Source organism: Ochlerotatus camptorhynchus, unplaced genomic scaffold, assembly GCF_037179485.1.
Source record: "Ochlerotatus camptorhynchus isolate MF236.1 unplaced genomic scaffold, CSIRO-AGI_Acam_v1.1 ptg000017l, whole genome shotgun sequence".
NCBI lineage: Eukaryota > Metazoa > Arthropoda > Insecta > Diptera > Culicidae > Ochlerotatus > Ochlerotatus camptorhynchus.
The window spans coordinates 215399-222527 of NW_027040509.1; the positions used below are offsets into that span (position 1 = coordinate 215399).

Consider the following 7129-nt stretch of genomic DNA (forward strand, 5'->3'; position numbering starts at 1 on the left):
GGGTGGTTCCCGACTTGAGCAAAGTTGTTCAGATGGACAAGACCTATCCTGAGATAAAGCATTAAGTTCAGAACTCACTCATGAGGCGGCACTAGTGTGCAATTTATTTGTTATTGTTAGCACTAACTTAACACCTTGACTAGGTTTTTTTTACGTAGGACTACGTCTGTGATTTCTATATGGGGGTACACTTTGTGAAAATCTAAAATGGAATATTAACAAAATTATGAAAGACTTTGAACGTTAATAACTCAGCTGCCCCTGGACCAATTTCAATAGTTTTATCACCAATCGATCAGAAATTTATCTACGCATCTGACTTAATCATTTTTCCGAAATATCACTTTTGAAAATTGCACGAATGTACAACTGTTGCTATGATACTTAAATTTATGACCGATTGCCTGCGAAACGCGATTTCCCTAACACAGATTTCAAATATGAATTCCATCCGGTCTCACCAATCGGTGTTTATTCAATCACCGCGTGGTGAGTGGTGGTGGTCCAGTACACAACGAAAGGCAGCCTGTAAGCAGCGAGCTGCAGCCCACATGAGCATTCATAGAAGGAGGAAGAAACCGCACCGCTGTGCGAGGATGATATTAAGACTACGTAGTCCTACGTCACCAATGCGTACAACCCCATAGGCCTGTCCCTTGTAGTTTTTCTTGATTTGTTTTTCCCTCGATCTTGTTTTTCGTACTGAGCACCAATGCTATCGACGCCAGAGAGGCAGCTATCACACCTGGACCCTACCTATCGACCCATCAACTCATGAACCGGGTACCAACGAATTTACTTCCCTTCAGAAGGAAGGCGTGATCAGAGATGTTATGCCTCAGAACATCCCGGTGGCGCCAACTAGGATTGAACACAGGCCTGCAGGGGTGAGAGGTAATCACTAGACTGATGCAAAATTTGAAATTTTCGCTCCACAGTGCTCAAACGGTTTTAAATCAGGTCCTGATTAGCCTACCAAAATTTAAACTCATTTGGTTAAAAACTGACTTGGCACAAAACATTCGAAGTTCATATGGAAATTACTATGGGAAAACAAAACTTTTTGTTCATTGTCTTCTGCCCATTTTCCATATTACTTTTTCGAAAATTTCTATAACTATTATAACGGGAAATTTTCTAAGCTACAACTTTGCCCAATATCGTTTTTCAGCCAAATGTCAAATTAAATTGTTATCAATTGTTTAAGAGATTGATAATCTTATGGCATGATCCAGCAGCTATTCTGTAGGCAACACTGTATTCTGCAGTGTGACATAGTAGCCATGATATTTGTGCTCTATTTTTTGCAACAGAAACACCATTGTTGCCTGCTGAACAGTTGAATGAGCATAATCATAAGACATCAGTGACTTAAATCATTAATAACTTTTGTTACTTACATTTGATTGAAAAGTGGTTTTCAACAAAGTTGTAGCTGGGAAAATTTTCTACAATCACTGCTATCATTTTTAAAAGCATAGTGATGTGGTGAATTGTTACATAGATATGAACAAAAACATAAGTTTTCTCATAGTAGTTCCCATATAAACTTGAAATGGTTTGTGCCAAGTCAGTTTCTTACTAAACTAGTTCAAATTTTGGGAGACTAAGCAGGACCCAATTTGGAACCGTTTATGCACTGTGGAGCGAAAATTTCAAATTTTGCATCAGTCTAGTAATCACGCTTACCACTACACCACTGGAGCAGCTATCTTGACTAGATAGAAGGTTTCCATCTCGGGTAAAGTTTTTCAGATGTACAAGACAAGATAGTAAAGAGTTCAGCTCAGAATTCACTTCCCAGGCGGCGCTATTGTAACATTAATTAGACTAGACAAGATAGAAGGTCTCCTAAGGACCTGTTTTATGGTGAAAAGTTTAGCTCGTTATTTACACACAAGGTGGTGCTAAAGACTATCCACAGTTAAATTGCACCACTTAGAATAACTTGCCTGTCGTCAATATCAAAACTCATAGATGAATATGTTAAATCAGAAATACTTCTTAATAAACCATTATGTAAGACACAATTTGCTTACCAGTCAGGCAAGTCAACAATAACAGCTCTTCATGGTACTCTTATTAATAAAATAGAAAAATCCTTTGCGGCTAAGGACATTCTACTAGCAACAATTCTTGATATTGAAGGTGCATTTGATAATGCATCTTTCACGTCGATGATAAGCGCCATGAGAAATCGTGGTTTTAATAAAAACGTAATCAACTGGGTTGTAGAAATGCTATCCAAAAGAGAAATATCAGCTAATCTAGGAGATTCAGTAGTGAAAGTAACAGCTGTAAAAGGCTGTCCTCAAGGAGGAGTTCTTTCTCCCCTTCTGTGGTCTCTAGTTGCTGATGACCTTCTTTTAAAACTAAAACATCAAGGATTCGAAATAATTAGGTTTGCGGATGACATTGTCATTATAGTCCGTGGAAAATTCGATAAATTTGTTTTCGACAGAATGCAAAAAGCATTAAAATTCACACTATCGTGGTGCAAAGATAAGGGATTGAATTCAAATATGATACACTGGATATACTCGGCCATAGTTAAACCCAGGATTACCTACGCCTCACTTATATGGTGGTCGAAAACTAAGCAACAAACGGCACAAGTCAAACTAATCAAGCTACAAAGGCTTGCTACTATTTCCATAACTGGAGCAATGCGTTGTACTCCCTCTACAGCCTTAGATGCTTTACTCAATATCCTTCCTCTTCATCAATTTATTCAACTGGATACAGTGAAGAGTGCTCTAAGGCTCAAACGGCCCATGAATTTCTTCGATGGAGAGCTTATTGGACATTTGAGCATTCTAAAAGAGTTTCAAATAAGTCCATTAATATTGATGAACGAAGATTGTATGCTAAAGCAACATTATTTCAACCATAATTTCCAAATTGCTGGTGACTCGCGTTGACTGGGATGCAGGAAGACTGAATATTAGTCCTGGATCAGTAATTTTCTATACAGATGGATCGAAGCAAGATAATATGGTCGGGGCTGGTATTACCGGCACTGGGGTTTACTTCTCGGTGTCCATGGGAAAATGACCGACAGTATTTCAAGCCGAAATATATACTATCTTAGAATGTGCTTTCAACCATGATTCCAACGTTTCTTTCTCCGTAGTGACAGCTTTAGGATGCTTACGGAGATTGTGCTACATTATAGCCCAGTATCTTTTGATCAGCTGCAACTCCGGTGTGTTTGGGGGATTGAGATCCTTCGGCATGAAATTGACCCCATTCGTCTTGTACCATTCCAGAACGTCCTTAGAGTAGTGACAAGAGGCTAGAAAAATTGTAGGAACGTTGTGTGATTTGAGAAACGGAAGCAGTCGTTTCTTCAGGTACTCATTCATGTAGACTTGGCCAGTTACGGTTTTAGTTGTTACGAAAGACTTGCTCGGTTTTCCGCACGAACAAATCGCCTGCCAAATCATGTTTTTCTTGAGGAACTTCGACACTTTCTGTTTCCTGAGGGACTCTGAAACATCGACTTTGTCTTTCGCAGTCACATACTGGTTTCCCGGAATTTGTTTGAAGTCCACTTTAACGTACAGACTTAGATTATTTTACCGAAATCTCAACCGCTGAACGTTCGGTAAACAGTTCGGTGATTTTTCACAGATTTCCTGTAATTTTTCACAGATATTCGAACGTTCAACTGTTGAGATTTCGGTCAAATGTCACAGATTTCGGTGAAATAATCTAAGTGTGTATGTTTCATCGTCCATGATACAGCAGTGTAGTTTTGTCAACATTTGTGTGAACAGTTTACGTTCTAGCTGTCCTATTCTGTCTATCATTACGGTTTGGTGATTTCTGAACCTTGAATGAACATAGTACTGCTCGTTTCTTGGCTTTCTGCATGAAACTTTTCCGATGGCTCGGTGCGAAAGATGTGGGTTGTTGAGGTGAGTGTGCAATATTTTCCAGCGCGTGCGCTGTTCCTTCGACTACTAGAAATTTCAAAATCAAACTCACACAGTGTAAACAATACACACTGAAGCCATCTAATGTAAAATTTCATTAACGTTAACCCAAAGGGCAAAATGTTACAGCTTTTTGAAAGTGATTCAATTTAACTGTGGACACCCTTTAATGTGACATTCATATTGAATTGTTTGCCCTAACCAAACGTATGTACTAGATAGAAGGTTCCCGACTTCAGCAAAGTTGTTCAGATGGACAAGACATATTTTATGCTGAAAAGTTTAGTTCAGAATTCACTAGCAAGGCGATGCTAATATGATATTCACACAGCAAAAAATAAGGAATACAACATGACATGTAAACCAAAACCATTTTAAAACTACATTGCTTTAAACTATGTTTTAATACAATTTTAAATTTAAAATCATGCACATAATAAAAGCATGATAAAACTCATAAAATTAATATCACCACGTGATGTAAAAACTTATCGAAGAACATCGGATTTTCAACGATAAAACCTAAAAATTTACATGCTCGTGTAAATTTAAATCAACAAACATTGAGAAAGCTAATATGGCGGATGGACGATTATTCGATCAGTTTTTTCTCCACTCGGTTTGTTTTGTTTTGTGCGGTAAGTTTTGGTTATGTGGAACGGTTTTATCGTGCATACGCGCGTTCACAAATAGAAAATGGATGACAGACAAAATATTGATTAAGGCGGTTGTATAAAGAGAGCACTTTTAGTTCGTGCAGAAAATCAGAAAAATGGATATGGAAAAATAGAAAAACATTCAAAAATGCGCTCGTGGTTCCTTTTTTCCCCTGACTGATTGTTTTGATGCAGCGGTGGAAGTGTAGGGTATGTACTGTGCCGTGAAGGTGGGTTATTCCACGTGGGTGATAATTCCGCGTACTTGACAATCAGTTCTATTTTATGCAAATTCGTTCAAAAAGCCAAATGCGTGTAATTCTAAATGTCCTGTAGAATTACAAAGCGAGCCCATCTCAAGCCATTTATGTGAAATTTAAGTGACGTTTAATTTTACATGCATGTAAATTTCAAGTCGTGTAAATTAAAAAACCTATTTAATTTTACATGAATATGCATGCTCTTTTTATGTGGATGGAAATTCGTGTAAAATTACAAAATAATTTTAACTGTGCATATTGAATTGTGAGTTATCCATAGAACTTCGGTGTCAAAATAATAATAAGCTACCAGGATGCATGTCATTTATTTAAAAGTCCAGCTAACCTAGGGAAAATCGAGGACAAATTAAAAATAAGAATCTCGAACACACTTAGAAATAACTACTTTTACACGAGACGTAATCCATATTGGACGTAAATCATGGAACGTAAACAAACATTTCATGTAAAATTAAGTGTTCTCAAATCGAAAGATACACACTACCAAAAAGTCATGTAAATTTCCGTGCACCGAGACCGACACATGCAAGCGTCCCAAATGACATACACACTTAGAAAAATTCATGTAAATTTAGGTGCTCTGAGACTGACATATACGAGCGTCAATTTTGACATAAAATTGAGTCATAATAGACGCGAAATTCAGCTCAATCAAACGTAATTTTGAACTTTTCAGTCTCGGAGCACTTAATTTTATATGACATGTTTGTTTACGTCTCTTGCTTTATGTCAAAGATAGATTCCGTCACGTGTAAAATTGGGAATTTCTAAGTGTTTAAGAATCAGTTGAAAGAAACGAGAAAATAAATTCAATCAATCGTTCTTTTCGTCGAGTTGCGTATGTTTTGGTTTGAGAACGCTTAATTTTACATGACATGTTTGTTTACGTTCCATAATTTACGTCAAAGATGGCTTACGTCTCGTGTAAATATAGTTATTTTTAAGTGTGTAAGTAACGAGACGAAGAGAACGTTTGATTGAACTGATTTTCTCATTTCTTTCAACTGATTCGTATGTCAAAAGGGCCGCTTACATGTGTCGGTCTCAAGGAACCCAAATTTACACGACTTTTTCGTAGTGTGAATGCCAGCTCCAAAGGATAAATCGAGGAAATTTCTATCAGAGATCTTAATGCACTTATAAGCTCATTGGAAGACTGATAAATTCTGGGAGCAATTTCGTTGGATCCTTAGGCAACACCATATAAGACCCTTGCATATAAAAGTGAGTGTTGATTGTAATTTTTAGACATTATTACGAAAACATTGAAAAGACTCACAATAGCTTTAATTTCAAATTCATACGACCTCCAGAGCAAATCCAGATAACCTTCAAATTAGCGCCCAAGCTGCAAGTTTAAAAAACTTTCTGAGTAAATTTAGTAAACTTCAAATCAAGATAATCTCGGACATGATCCAGGGAAATTCAAAGAGAAGTTCAATCGTTATGCTATGACGTCACCTGCATCTTTTTCTTTACGTTTTTATATAAATCCAATTTAATTTTCAGTTAACCCTTCACATTCATCTATTTGAAGATAGCTTAGTGTTATTAATCTCCTTATAAAAATTAAAAATTTCCTCACCACAGAGCCACACTCTGTGTTTTCACTGAAGGTGCACTTGAAAGCGCTCTCGAGTGAACCTTTAGTGTGGTGCGAAAATTTTGCATTTTGATAGGAAGATTAACAGCTATAACTATCTATTTTACGATGGGTTAACTGAAAATTTAACTGGATTTTACGTTAGTGTTCTGATGGCAAAAATTATTGAAAAAGTCCCAAAAGAGCGATCCATCACTGCATTGAAGATCACGTCTTGTATGCAGCTCCACTTAATAGCAATATCAAATTGAGGTACCAGTTTGCATTCACAATAACGCTGTATGAAGATTCAACAATGGAAATTACTCATACCCCAGCTATATCGTTTCAAACACGAATCGAAGCTGCTTTCAATAAACGTAAATCACAAAAAAATAGACAGCTTGTCATCCTTAGTAATTTTCAATCTTAACCGTTTAATTTGTTGCATCATAGTAAAGCCGTTGGTCCCCGGTTCATGAGTTTATAGGTCGATAGGTAGGGTCCAGATGTGGGAGCTGCCTCCCTGGCGTCAGTAGCACGGAAAACAAGATCGACGGAAAACAAGCCAAAGGAAAAAAAAGTAATTTCCTTTAGTTCTGAATACAATAATACACAAATCGATTACAACCGGCCTGCCACTCAGTCGAGGAAATGCTCAGCAATTTGCCT

The 7129-nt window shown here is 37.2% G+C and overlaps 1 protein-coding gene across 1 annotated transcript in view; it reads right to left on the bottom strand.

Moving 5' to 3' along the window:
* Positions 1 to 7129, bottom strand: part of Ance-3 — a 379862-nt gene that overhangs the window by 92418 nt on the left and 280315 nt on the right. The gene's annotated exons all lie outside the window — the stretch shown is intronic.